This window comes from Numida meleagris, chromosome 4 (genome assembly GCF_002078875.1).
Source record: "Numida meleagris isolate 19003 breed g44 Domestic line chromosome 4, NumMel1.0, whole genome shotgun sequence".
In the NCBI taxonomy this organism is placed as follows: domain Eukaryota; kingdom Metazoa; phylum Chordata; class Aves; order Galliformes; family Numididae; genus Numida; species Numida meleagris.
In genome coordinates, this window is record NC_034412.1 from 20,088,431 (window position 1) to 20,103,648 (window position 15,218).

General features: G+C 46.0%; 1 long non-coding RNA gene across 1 annotated transcript; it reads right to left on the reverse strand.

Annotated features, from left to right (window-relative positions):
- LOC110398747 lies at positions 12,475-14,809 on the reverse strand. Its single transcript, XR_002438594.1, has 3 exons — positions 14,332-14,809; positions 14,151-14,252; positions 12,475-13,420 (listed from the first exon to the last, which is right to left on the reverse strand). It is a non-coding gene; the product is annotated as an uncharacterized LOC110398747 (long non-coding RNA).

Here is a 15,218-nt window from a genome sequence, read left to right on the forward strand (position 1 = left end):
CCAAAGTGTCCAACCAGGAGATGCCATCCAGTTCTGAATGGAGGACTTGCGAAAACACTTGGTGGGAGATGGACCTTCTAATTGCCCCCAGGCACATGGGAGTCAATTGCCATGCCCCTGGCCAGGATCTGGCTTGTCCTTCCACTTAAGGACCCATGGGGTAGCCTCATCTTCTCAGAGGAGAGTGCACCACGGACCACACAACATAGCCAGTGCTAGGAGATGTCCCATACAAGGACCAGAGCTGGGGTGGAGGTGAGGCCCGGCTTTGTGCTCCAGCCCAGTCTCCTGTATCCAATAGGGAGCTGCCCGAGCCAGGTCCACAATGACTCTCACCACAGACACTGAAATTATCCATTCCCATTGGGTTTTAATTTCAACTGGGGGAAGCAAGAAGCTATGACAAAGCTGCAGGCAGCTCAGCAGAGACCTCTGCTCCTTGTGCAGCAGCAGTGCAATGGCACAGCAGCCACATGGCTGCCCAGGCATGGGCTGCAGGATGTGCTAATGCCTTTATATACATCAGAGATGCAGTTATGTCCACAGTAATGTTTGCACTAGTGGTTTTCCTCTTGAAAAGCCTACAGCAGCATTAGGGGGGTTGGAGGCGGGAGATAAGAATATTAGATGTTATTCATGGCCATAATCAGAAGGGAGAATGGAAGGATTGGGACGGCTTACCTTGGGAGAGAGGGACAGCTCCACCAAAGCTATTGAGAATAAAAATTGTCACGGAAAAGAGAGACAGATCTCAGTTCTTTGCCTCTGAAAAATGAGAATATTTTTTGCGCTGTCAGCTCTTTACCTGTGGAACTCACTGCCACAAGACAGTGGTCAGGACCCACTCCAGCATCAGGACCACATCCCCAAAGCCAGCTCCAGTGGAACCAGCTCCCAGTCCTCTTCTCAGAGTTGTGTGGGTCTTCTTGTGACCCAGCCTGGTGAGGGACACACCATATGGATAACCTGGACCTGCTTTCCCCATCAGCCTCAACGCTTTGTGGGAAAGAGGGTATAATCTTAGCAGTTATCAAGGTAGTTATTTGTATATCTGCATCTAGTGGAATACTACATATACCTGCAGAGGGTTTATAGGCCAGGGCAGGCAGCGTTGGCTTCATGCCTTTTGAGATTCTAAATTTCAGGAGATGCTGGGTTGAATGGAGAGCAGGAGCTCAGGAGCACCTGCCCCTGCAAGTAAAGTGGTCACTGCTCTTTGCTGCTGCCTTGGCTTTGTGCACCCAACGTTTGGGGCAGAGAGGCTGGGCTTGCAGACATGATGCTGGCTGAGGGTGCCAGAGATGCAGCTGCCTTTGGCCACCAGTAAACAAAAGCTATTAATGCCTCTGGTTCAGGCTGTGAGCTCTTTAGGAGGGGGAGAGCCTGCCAAGATATATTTGTGTAAACCCAGGGCAGTGTAAACGTAGACCTCCCCAAAAAACACCAACCAAACTGTTAACATACCGACCCCAAGAGATGGTCCTGAGCTTTAGTTCCTCATGACCCCTCCCTGCGACAGCAGCTGGTGCTTTAGGGGCAGCGCTGTGCTGAAAAAAGGATGCTGAGAGCTGGACAGGTTCCTCGCTTTGGTGCGCACAAAGACTTCCAAAGACTTCTGCTCTACTCCCCAGTGTTTGCAATGAGCAGAAGGCGTGTTTCCTAAAAAACAGCAGAGGGAAAGGCAGGGTAGTGGTGTCTCGCTGGGGAACACCAGTAAATTCAGCTCCCCCTGCTCCCTGAGTCAGTGTGTTGAAAGAAAATACCCACAGGCAATGGGGATGTGAGCGGCTTCACGGAGACTCCTCTGAATCCAAGAAGCACAGAGGATGTGCAGGGTCTGCATACAGGGTTGTTTTGAGGGAGGAAAAAAAGGAGTTCACCAAACCCCTCCCAATTTCCAGGTCTGTGCTGGGAAAGCAGCAACAAGTACAAAGACTGCTTGGCTCCAAACTCCAAAGTTTCACCCAAGCAGACTTTCTTATCACTCTGCCTACAATGTGTGTGATACTTTATTAGCATCTTCTGCAGTAATCCCAGCAAAACTGAAGCAAAAAAGTGTCAGATCAAAAGGGGGAGCATGAAAGCGGGCGGCTAAGCAGGTTGCTGGGATGCTAATGATTGCTTCCCTCATTCTCTGAGTGTCACACACAACATCTCTAAGCCCGGCGCAGCTCGTAAGCCACACAAATAGCCATATTTGTTAACATTCATGTGACTCTTTCGTCTGAGCTGCATTTCCTTGAGTACACCACAATGAAGAGTTTCTTTTAATAGGGATCAACCAGGGAAAAACAACTGTGAGGGACTTTTCGCTCCCTCTCCCTCCTTCTCTCTCTCTCTCTCACTCCCTCTCTCACTCTCTCTAAACCTTTTACACTGCGGTTGAACAAGCCTCTGGATAAAGACTTTATCCAAAAACCCCCTCTTTAAAGTTATTTCAAATTTCTCTGCAAGGCTTTCAGAAATCTGTTTGTTTGAGGGCAGAATTAGATGTGACCGGCGTTTTATTGTGACATAAAACCATATTTCTTCCCTGGAAGATTAAAAAATAAAATCGGTTAATAAGAAAAGCTGTCAGCAACAGAAAATGGCTGACATAATCCGTTTATCCTCCGAGCAATAAAGATATTGGTCCTTGGGAGTCTATCCTCTCTCTCATGTTATTTCGCCCAAAACATTATCTTCCCAGCATTCTGATGGATTAAGAAGTCATATGGGAGATAGCAGGGAAATGACAGATACAAAAAAAATAATATCCTTTCATTTCCCCTCCTCCCTGCACTCTCTCTCTCCCTCTTTCTCTCCCGTTTTCTCCCCAGCCCCTCCTTCCCCTGCCTCCCTCTCTCTCTCTTTCTGTGTCCCCTTGAAAAAGTGGTCCATCTGCCTGTTCCCAGCATCCCGGCACTCTGCCAAAGTCCCACGAGGCTGACCCCAGCCTGGAGAAGTGACACAGGACTTCTCCCACTCCTCATCCCCTCTCACACACGTGGATGCTCATGGTTCAGCGCTGTTAGGTATCCTCATAGGAGCTACCAAACCTCATCTGCCTACTGGCTCTTGGCCACCATGACTGAACACCACTTGAATTTTTAGGAATTGCAGTCACAATTCTTTGTCCCTGAGCAATTTCCTGGAGGAAGAGATATGAAATCTGCCACCAGGTTTGAGTGAAACCAAGATGGGGTTCATTCCTGTGTTTTGGTGGTGAAATCTATGGGTGGGAGAGGGCTCTGATCTTCGGAAAAGTCCTCATCACACCCACAAGCATTTTCTTCGTGCACTGTCCTGGTGAACAGAGCCACCATGGAGGTCATCTCCACACCAGGTGAGCAAGCAGTCCTGTTGGCCTTATTCTTGGTCTTATGGGTAACAGTCTCTCTGCCTGCCTGTCCACCCCAGAGGCTAGTGGAGGCAAAACCTGGCCCAACGCTGAGCTCCAGGGACTCGGACATACAGCTTTGACCTTGACACCTGCCATCACTCTGTGTCCTGTGGCTTTCTGCTACACTTGAGTAAACTTTGCATTTCCCCTTCCCTCAGAGACTGAGAAGCCCCCTCCAGCCTCCAGAGGATGTCCCACCACAGCTCTTTCTGATCAGGCTTTGCTCCAGCATCAGAACAAATGCCACAAAGTGCTTTGGAGTTGGGAGGTTGGGTTGGAAGGTGGACCTAGGGCAGGAAGGGACTTGAGATGTCATCTAATCCCTTCAGGTCTAAAGCAACCCTGAGGGATGTTCATCTAACCTCTTCCTAAACACATCCAATACTGGAGACTCCACAGCCTCCCCAGGAAATTTATTCCAGTTCTTCACTACCCTTAGCACCAGAGTGTTTTTCTGAGCACCTGACTTAAATCTTCCATGCTGCAATTTAGGGCTCTTACTTCTCATCCTATCCCCTGCAGACGTGAAGAACAATTTACTGTCTTTCTCCTTCCAGCAGCCTTTCGGCTAGCAGAAGGCTATCTGGAAAGGAAATGAGCAGGAGGAATGATCTTCTCTTTCCCCCCATCCCATCTGCTTCTCCTCGAGAGGAGCCAGTCCTGACTCTTTCAGCCTTTCCTGCAAGGGAAGGTTTTCTAGATGTACACCACCCCCTGCGTCGAGCAGAGGTGAGCTGCCCCCCACCCAGCTCTATGGGCTGCTTCCTGCAGATGTGGCTGGGGAAGATCTCAAACCAAAATACATTAAAATGGAGGTTATAAAGAAAAGAATATGTCGCTTGCTCTGACAAATTCCACAGAATTTTTCCTCTCTTTTCTATTCTTTTCAGCTCTCTTGCATTTTGTGAACATCTTTAATGCTTTCCCTCTGCTTTTCTTCAGCAGATTTTATGTCACTTGGTGGATTATAAAGGATGCATTGTCATCTTTTTGCACACTGCTTACCCAGCACCAGGCTTGGGTTATTCACCCATGAATGTTCCCAGATCTGTCCACCTGTCTCACACCCAGAGACATTCTCCTCTTGCAAACTACGTTTTTGAATGAAAAATGGATATACTCATGATAAAAGGCAAAAGTTCAAGATCTTCTGTTTTACTGAAAGAATATAGTCAGTTGTGATGCCCATTAAGGTTGCAAAGGTGTAGCCTGGAGTCATGGGTGCAGTTCTCCCATAGCACTGTGTCTCTTGAAGAAAGTGATTTGCTTTCTTTCTTCCCATGGTCAAAGAATGCGGGGAAAAAGAAGAAAAAAATCACAAACCAAACCAGGCAGGAGACATTCTTACCACGCTAAGAACTGTTTCAAGATAACCATGGTTTGGACCACATCAGTAAGAGTAAAACAAGGTTTACTTTCTTTTAAAAACATCTGAAAAACCTTGGGAGGCACTTTCAGTGTCGTGAAAATACTGGATTGAAACATTTTTCTCAGCTGTCACTCTCCCTCACGGTTTTGGTCCTCACTATCTCCCACCGAAATGTATGTAATGTGGAAGTTTTATCAACCACCGATCATTCTTAAAAGACTTTATATGCCTTTTCTCTTACTTCATTTCATGAATGCAAACATCTCCTTGATGTTGCTTCTGAAGCTACAAGAGAGCCTGCGTATTTGCTTGGGGATATCCAAAATATCACCCTGACACCAAGAACACCATCAGCAAACAGAAAGTGTTCCAGCAGAGCTCCAGCAAAACGTGGCACACAACTGCTGTGAAAGTTGGGCTCTTGGAAGTGTAACTGAGGCTGAGCGGCAGCATCACTGGGAAGAGACTGTTCCTAAAACGCCTCTTTAATTCCAGTAAACAGATTCCTTTTCGGAGAGAAGACCTCAAGCTGAAAACTGTGTTCCTCCTTAACTCCATCTGCCACTTCTGTGCCTTATCCAGACATGACCAGGGGTTCAAAAACACTGTTTCCACTATGGGGCAAACTCAGCAAAGACAAGCATAGAGGTCCTTTCCCAAAAGCTGGCAGACAATTGGAGGGATTGCCAAGGGTGAAGAATCACCAGGTGCAAATACATAAGAACGTGAAAAAAATTGAACAGCAGTCATCTGCCTATCAGCACCAATTCAGGTAGCTCCCCGGGGAGGAGGTCACACTGATTACCCAATAAACAGAGGCCGTTGGTGCAGGGATAGAGGGGGATGAGGATATTTACTTCTAGCTGAGCAAATTTGTCAACAGCCTGTAAAACACATGATTACTACGGAATTACATGTATTACACTTGGTGTTTATTCTTATTCTTATTTAAAATATAGATACTCTCTAGGGCTGGATTCAGATGAAAAGCAAGGATTAAAAACAAGAAACAAAACCAGGATTCAGAAGCAGCTGAACATAGCAAATATTAATGTAGGGGACAAGAAATAAAAACAAGGTAGCATGACATTAGGTAGGCCGAGATTTAAAGGTTAGAGGTCAAAATCACAGCCCTGGGACAGCCCTCCAGTGGCCACCGAGATAATTCTGGAGCCCTCAGATCTGCTTGTTCTTTAATCTAAAGAATTGTACACTCTTCAACCCTCCCTCACAGGTTATGGCTCCTAGATCTCCAGTGGGCCTCATTGGTCTAATTTTGGGTTGTGTGTGACTACTGGATATGCCACTTTACAGCTGATGTCCCTTTCCTTTGTGTTACTGGATGACTCTGGCAAGGACACATTGATACCTTACTTCTCAAAATGTCCAGAAACCAACTGAAGCAAACTGTGTGAGTGCTCTGTAGTAGTAGGGATGAGAGGGGGAAGGCAGAAAGGCTTCATAAATTCAGGAGTACCAGTGAGCAGTGTGATGAATTCAGATGATGGCATCCTTACGGATGCTCCATGACTGAAAGCACAGGGAGAATGCACTGGGATTTGGTGACATACCACCCCCTTTTGGTACAACTGAAGAAGACACCACAACTTGGAGTTTCAGATTTGGTGTCAGGCTACCCGTCCCTCTGTGCCTCTACCTTCTGGGGGCATTGGACACCTCTCTCAGACACTGCTTGGCATGGTCCTTACTTTATGGTAGTGTCTGCAGACAATCCCACCAAGACGAGACTACCCTCTTGGGAGGTGCTTGAAAGGCAAATAGCAGAAGACCAGCCCTGCCAAAAGGTACGAGCAGAAGCAGATGTGTAAAGGCTTGGAGGTCATGCAGAAACTCAGAGAAGAGACTAGTAACAGCTCTGGCAGCACCAGCATCTCAAAAGCTGCACGCTGATTCCCCATGTGCTATCATTGCCCCATCTCAGGCCATGGGCAGATGCTGTAAAGACATCTTAATCTCACCCCTTCCCAAGACTCCAAATAATTGGGCTAGCCTGAAAGTGGCCCTGACCTTCACCATTTCCATCTCTGCTGATGGCTAACAGCACCCCACAACGGCAGCACTGCTGGCACAGGCACAGGAGACAGCAAAGGAGAATGGAGAGGAGGAGACACAGACACACACTTACACACGCTCACAGGGATAAAAAGGATAACTGGATCCATGAAAATAAGCCAAGCACTGCCATCGTCGGTCTAAATGCAGATAAGTATTGTACTGAAAACAAAGATTACTTGTACTTTGTAGATAGAGACGTGTTTTGTTACAGGATGCTTTGTATGGAATTGGGTCACAGCAGAATACGAGCCAACTCCCCCTCCCGCCCGCCTCCTCCCAACCTCCCTCTCCGCCTGCCTATCCTTTGAATCTGGAGCCAAATCTCAAGGGTAACAGAGTAGAAATTGCTACAGTTTTGCCGTTTTCCCTCGACTGGGATTTGCTTTTCATTCGTGGGGCAATACTCGTGCCTCTCTGCCATTCATCTATTAATTAATGTCATTGATTATTAGCTGCTCCCTCTCAGGCTTGTGTTTTCAAACCTCTGGAGGGAGAGGGGGAGGTGAGATGTATCCAAAGGATGCCCAATTCAAGTGACAAGGGAAGCACCAAAGCTTTGTCATCCTTCCCGCTAATCCCACCCCACTGCCATGTCCTAGTCCACTGTCATACGTCCTCTAGCGTGGTATGTATGCTAGGCTCATCACTATGGCATGTGATCATTTTCTTCTCTACACCACAAAGCAAACCATCTGTTTTTGTCCTTTCAATATTCTTTTGCTCAGAAAAGAGCCATATGCCCACACCACTTATGGATCCTGCCATGCGTCCTGCCCTTCACAGCTATTCCAGATGCAAGTTCAAATCTTGGGCACTGTCTACTGCATGGCTGAAACTTATCAGCACCCTGAAATTAACATCCAAGACCTTGGACACTGAAAGTCCTTTGGTATCCCAGGCCTTTCCATGTCTCACTCAAGACAAGACAACTGAGATCTAAGTATTCCCAGAAACCTTTGATCTGCACCTGTAGGTGCAAAACCCATTCTTTCTGTATTTCCATCGTTTGGTTCTGGATGTCAGCAGCCCTTCAGAGCAAATGTGTTCTTGGCCACGAAAACCACAGCAGAAAAAGATGTCCAAGACTAGAGCTATCAGCATTTAAGATCTCTTGGGAATACAAAGTATTTTGATTTCACAAAACGCAAGGAAGTATTTTGACTTAACATGTATGAGATGCTCATTGGCATCATACATTACTGTACTACAATGTGACTGCTGGTCACTGCGTAATCTACCCATAAGAAGCCAAAATTCCAGTGGGTACAAGGTGGGAATTCATAAAATCATAGAACAGAATCACAGATTATCCCTATTTGAAAGGGACACAAAAGGATCATCAAGTCCAACTCCTGGACTTGGTTCATGAGTGCTTACATTTGATTGCATTTCCACCAGTCTCGTGATCTGCTCTAAGATAGATGTACAGTTCCTTTTAGACAGATCTCATCTAAACCAGCCCAAGTCATGTAGCATCTCCAATGCTTCTCTCACATGTAGGAGGTCTCTCCTAGGTCATCCCACCACCAACTCCCATGGCAATATCAAGGCTTCAGGTCACATCCTGCACCGCTGCAGAGCCAGAAGAGCCCTCTCCTGAAGGAATAGGCACTTTGGCTGGGTCACCACTATCCATCACTTTTGTAGTCCCAGATGGAAAGTCAGAGAGTGCTGGGTTTAAAATCCGCCATGTTTTTAGCTGCTGATGTGACACATGGGGCAGTCTGGACCCCTCCCATCTATAGAAAAGCCAGACAGCAAAGATGTCATTTCTTGAAGCTCCGAGGATTTAAAGAGTTGCCCAAGCATTTTCTCAAAGGGTTTTTTTCTGCAGTGCTGAGTCAGGGCTTGCTTCCCCCCGCCCACTGCAATTCACTCAGGGCCTGATCCAGCCTCCGCCGGAGCTGATGAATCCCACATAGAGGAGAGACGCCACGGCATGGTGCAGCATAAAGTTTTTATCGGTGCTGGTTGGGAATGAAGTGCATAACTCACCAGCGCCGTTGCCACTTGTGAGTAATGCGCCCATTCTGCACTCCAGCGGATAAAACCTTTATGGCCCAGCGCAGCGCCAGGTATTACATCTAATATATGCACTGCCATAATGACGAGCACTGAAAACCTGTTTTTTTAACCTGTTTTCTCCCCCTTCTTTCTCCTTCCCACTCTTGAATACCCCTCCGTGTCTGCTTCACTGTGCTTTGCTTCTGCTTTGTCAAGTGCCTGGGGAACCCGCTCCATCGATATTCTGGACAAGGTTTTGATTTGGGAAAAAAAAAAAAAAAAACAGAGTGAACGGCATAATTTAAAAATCAAAGAAATTCATTTCAGTAGTAAAAGGTTAACAGCCTTTAGGAGGAACACTTTTTAATCACCCACGTCTAGACTCTATCACTCGAATCACCCGCAGCAGGAGTGAAATATGGCTAAGCCCCCGTCACCAAACAGCACCTAAAGACTGTTGTATTTAATCATGTCTGTGCACTAGTTATGGATTTTCATTATGATTCCCGATGCTGTTGCGCTGTGTAAAATATTAATATCCATAGTAATGATGCATGAAGCTTGGAGTGTAATTTCTTCACTCTCCTTGTCTGATATTAAATTGTTACCACTTTATCATTTGTGTAGAACTGCACGTTTCAATTAATCTTTCCGTATCAGCAGCCCTGATTAATATAGATCATGATTCATAAGCTTATCGTCACTATAGTTTTAACAGATCATTTATAAAGATCTTAAATTTCAGGGCCTGGGAGGCGCAGCCACTCCGTCCAAGGTTTTTCTCCCTTCCTGCTCCAGCAGGTTTCTCCATTCAAACAACTAATTCCAGCAGAGAAAATTAGCCAGATAAAAAAAAAAAAAAGCATGCTTGATTATTTCTTTGAACTTTACTGGGAGCTCCATGTAAGCTTTCTCCCTCTTTGCCTCACTGAGCAGAATGTACATGACTGGAGACCCTCACCAGCTTTGGGCTTCCTCCCCGTGCCCACCCAGATGGTTCCACTCCTCAACTGGTCCTGGTCGTCTCCATCCCCACAGAGAAGATGGGTCACAGTGTGCAGATGCATCAGCTCTTGTTGGGCAAGGTGCAATGCAGGCACTGCAGTGCACAGCACAGATGTTTGCCTTGAAAATTAATGGCTACGTGCAGCAGCCTCTGCTGAGCTGGGGATGGATAGGTAGCATCCCGCTTGGGGGAGTGCCAGTCTCTTTCGGGACACTGTTATAATCATAGTATTTGGAGTATTACTATGATTATAACAGAACAGCAACCAATTAGTCACTTTTTTTAGTGGATAGAGTTGGAAAAGACGCATTAGATAGTTTAAAACATCCATCAAAGGTCCCTGTCTAGCCTTCTGGATATTCTCCAGGGCTTTGTCAAGCGATCTTAAGTGTCTCAAATAATGGAGGGACTCAAGGGACTATTTAAAATCCTAATAGATGTTTTTTTTTTTCCTACTTATGTACTTCCCTTCCTGACAGTCCCAGAATTCCCAATTACACCCCTCGGTTCAGTTTTGCAAAGGACGTGAGGTTACACCAGGAGGAACAGCTCTGAGAACACCGCTGGGGACCACAGTTAAGCAGGAGCAGGTGCAGGGAAGGAGCATTTAAAATCTCTGTTGTTTTCTCCCTCGGTTCTGTGCCGGCGATGCCAGCCCTACACTGAGCACAACCAACTGCTGCAAGCATCACTCCCAGGACCCAAGCAGCCATCCGCCTCCTCCTCCATTCCCAGGGTAGGATGCTCTCCCTTCTGCCTCTCACCCCTCTCATAAAATGGGCACCATTTGGAAATATGGTGATGTTTTATTAACCTCCTGCCCTCCCTGAATAACAAGGGGAAGGCAAAAACCCCGGGAAGTATACAGCCGTATCTGAAATCTATACAGCAAGACAGATCTGGCTGGAGCAGTCTTTAGGGCATATATACATTACCAGGCTACAGTGAAATATGGCCTGAAATTTGTCTCCAAAGATGAGATAATGTAGCCGCGTTAACAGCTGCAACTGTCACTTTCGAGTGAAGTAGTGGGTATTGTGTTGAGTACATTTGCAGGGCAATTTTCCAGTTGGAATAAAAGGCTTTCCGAGGTGAATTTTGCTTGGTTTTTATCCATCTATCTGAGGTTATTTTTATATATATATTACACAAATATTGACTGGTTCTGAGGGCAATAGAGGTAAAATATCACACTAGGAAAGAAAACAGTTCCCAAGTCTCTCGCTATATATTTTGGCCTCAGCTATAGGCTGAGGGCAGTATATGCCATTTCTCCCTTCTGGGTATGAAATTTTACTGCTCTTGCTTCTTAGCTATTTTATTATCCCTTTGTATGTTTGTAAAGAAGAAGGAGATAGGGTAGTGCTGGACTTGGAGGTTTTTGCACAAAGCAATGTGCTTCAGGAGAGTTCTGCATGAAACATGAATTTGCTCTGCCAGGACCTGTGTTTTGAATGTGCTGCATTAAGTACAGATAGATATCACTCCCCGTGTTTCATTTTGTTTTGTTTCTCCAAATACAAACACAATATTACAGATTGCCACAATGATTCGGCATAGGAGCTTCAGCAGAGATCAGGGCAGTGCAGTCCCAAGCTCTCCGAAATACATTCTAGGTAGCTTAGGTACGAGGCAATTTGTGCATGCTATAGAAAAGCTATGGTGGTTTAAGGCAGTGCAGGCTTTTAGCAGCAGCACTGCAAATGCTGCCACATCTACCTGTTTGCTTGCCCACTAGTTTTCTCATCATGTGAGGGGATGGCAGAGAGGTGGACCCCTTGGGATTCCCACTGAGTGCAACAAGAATGCCTCCTTTCAAAATTTGCCTCCTAAAGCTTGGATGGCCTCTTGGATGAGCTCTGAAGAGCCCAGCAGCAAATTCAAGCACCAGGGGAGGAGATTATAGAATCGTAGAATCATTAAGGTTGGAAAAGACACCTAAGATCCCCAAATCCAACCCAGCCCACCCCACCATGCCCACTGATCACGCCCCTCAGTGCCACATCTCCATGGTTCTGGAACACCTCCAGGGACGGTGACTGCCCCACCTCTCATGTGAATGGAGGATGTTAATTTTTACCTGCAAGGATAAATGAGTGACTAGGTGGGATTTTCCTTCTTGAGCCTTTGCAAGTGAAGATGTTCTTCCTGCTCTGCAGCACATGCCTTGGCACAGCAGCAACAGGAGGGTGCAATGGTAGGAGAACCAGTGGACAGCCCCTCATCACTCTGTATTTGGGCTGTGTCTTCCAATTGGAACTGTTTGAGACCCTCCAGATCTCCCCATATTTGCTGTGGCCTCAGAGGAGGCAATGCAGAGCATCTGGCATGGGGGACACCTAGGGTCAGGCACAGAAAACCCATTTACCACCAAAGCCACCAAAGCTTGGCCACTGCAGAGCTGCTTTGGTAGAGCAACGACCACCCAAACCCTGACTCCATAGAGAGTTCAGTAAGCCCACAGCAGTGCTGGTTATGGAGCAACCAGAGAGAAATCAAATCACCAGTTGCACCTATAGCCACGTGCAGAAATTAGAGAGTCTGACTATAAGGTCACAATAAATCAGCGTGCTGACAAGGAGATCTACCCTTTGTCCAGGGCAGAAGATTTATCTGTGACCCTAGGCAGGGGCATTTCTTTCCTGATTTGTTAAATGCTGAGCAGAAAATAGAGTTAGATCCAGTGCCTGATGAGTACCTGATTGCAGATGCTTGTGCCCAGCCCAACGCCTGCACTTTCCCCCCTGCACATGCACATACTTGTTTGCAGGATGCTGTATTATATTTAATGAGTGCCTCTATTTTTCTCCCTGTGATGGACTGGATTTTGTAGAACTACATTTTGGGGTTTGGTTTCTTGATGACATTTTAATCAGAGGGCTCTTTGCCTCAAAATGCTGACCAGTTCAAGGCAGGACCTACTTTCTGGGAGCCCGATGGGATGGCCATTGGCGAAAGGGAGGCACAGAAGGGGAGAACTTGCACTGGCTTGTCCAGCCACAAAGTCTGGACTGTCTTCTGCACCACATCCACACGAATAGACCAACCACTAGGACATCACATTCACCCTGAAACGGCAAACCACATTTTCTTCTTCACCTCCCAGCCAAACCCTACAGACATCCAGGGCCTACACATAAGGGAGTTATGGGATCTATTTACGAAGGCACTGAACTCAACTAAAACCATGCTGCCATCCCATTTACACGGCAACAAGCAACACAGACAGTGGCAGTCACAAAAGGCATTACAGGAAACAATCAAATAACTCATTCTGACATTGCTTTACAGGCCCTGAACTCATTCACCAAAGGTTTTAGTTCTCCATTTTTTCCTTATCTCACCACTAAGTTATTTCTTAACTGACTATTGACGCGATTTGAGGAACTTTTGACACATAAATGCAAACATGCCCATAAGTTTCACAGTAAAAACTTAACATGAGAAGCCTGCACAATCGCAAACAGTAAATATTTTGCTGTGGCAGTGGTTCATATGGGAGAAATTAGCATTTCACTCTGGTTTGGCCCAAATGTGTTTTTATTTCCTTGGAGGTCGTTGAAGGTTTTTCTGGTTCCATCTCCTGTAATATAAATAATAATGTAGCCAGATGCGGGGTATATAAACACATGGCTGATGAGCAAAGGGATGTGAAGGATAATGTTCATTATCTTTACAACACTGGGAAACAAGGCTACTGTTTTTGAACTGTATAAAATGCATAGAATGAACCAAACGTCAGAGTCCTGGCAGGGTCGTAGTCTGCCTATGGTCATAGGAATGGCGTGGAGTGGCTGGTGTAGCTTGTCTGCAACATCATCACACAATCTTAACCTTTTCTGCATGTATATTCTGAACTATTTTTAAGGTCCTCAGTTTGGTGGACCAAGTAAGATCCACCAAATTGAGGACAGAATTTGATCTTGCGTTTTGATTTGTATCTTGCCACAGCTCCATCTGAATGTATTGGAAGAAGGTTTAGCCCCTCCTAAATGGGACCACAGATGTCTCTGCTGGGAGTTCAGTGACTCCAGAAAGTACGAAGGTTCCTTCGGAAAACTGATTACTTTTTCATCTGAGGTAAATTGTTTTTTTCTATGATCACGTGAACCATATCTGAATAATCTTACCTCTGAACTGTGAATAAGAACTAATCACTTTACTAAATACACAATGTTAAACATTTATCACTTTCATGTGAATCTAAAGACATCTCATAGTACCACAAGCAATTTGAGTTGATTCCTACTGTCACTTAAGATCCTTCCAGACTTCAGCTTATTTTAACCGCGAAAGCAGTATATAATCAATACCTGTTTGCAGAGTGTCCACAGTTATGTAGGAGAGAATTCCCAGCACCCTCTTCTCCAGGAAAATTTGCATAGAGTTTCACATTTCTGTTCCATTGGTGCCACCTATTGGTAAGTGCATATGTCAAACCAAGAAAACAGTCATTTCCTTTCAGGAGTGGTGACAAGGGCTTGGACCTCTCACCAAAGACACGTGACTACAGTCATGATGTAGGCATCATCTGGGACCATTTTAAGAGCAAAATCCTTCATCCCATTGAGGCATTCAGCACCACTGACCATTTTCCAGCCAGGTCAGCTTGTCCCCCGATGAATAAACAGCTTGTTGCTGTTGAGTTTAGCAGGAAGCCCTACTGCTGCTTAGCCTTCCACTTAGCCTGGCCACTACTTTTTCCACTTGGGAAGACAAGTTCTTGGTCCATTCCATAAAGGTTGTTGGTGCCCATTGCAGTCTGCCCAATCCTGAATGGACCAGACTTTCACAAACCTCTTCTTGGTTTCACATTTGGCTCGATATGATTTGGTCAGCAAAGAGCCAGCATGGTGTTCTCAGTGCTGGGTACCCATCTCAGCTACCAAAGGGAATTAGCTAATACCATCTCCAGGAGAGGGTAAAAACCCTGTCCTATGCAAGAGACTTTGACCCATCCTCCTCAGCTGGATTTTCCAGAACAAAAGTAGGGAGGAAAGAGGAAAATTCCTTGATTTATGAAGATCAGTAGTTAATGAATATTACCCACTTGATCACCCTAAGAATACTTCTCAGGTGAGACCCAGTGATCATCCTTGATAAAGAAAATGACAGTCAGCTGAAGCCTGACTGAGTTTTGCAAGGCAGAAGACCAGCCCACAGTACTTCTCTGCACAATCAGGCTTTGAAATGATTACAAGCTCCACTCCAGAAGGCATCAGGAATTGCCTGGAGACATTGGCAAGCTCTGGATTGTGCCAAACTACCCTACAGTTCGACCAAAGCATTAGTTTCTCAGCTGTGGTCCCCAAGATACCCCTGGCCTTTTGAGGAGGTGTTGAAAGGAGAGTGAGAGCAGAGGGAGAGCTGATGGACTGGGT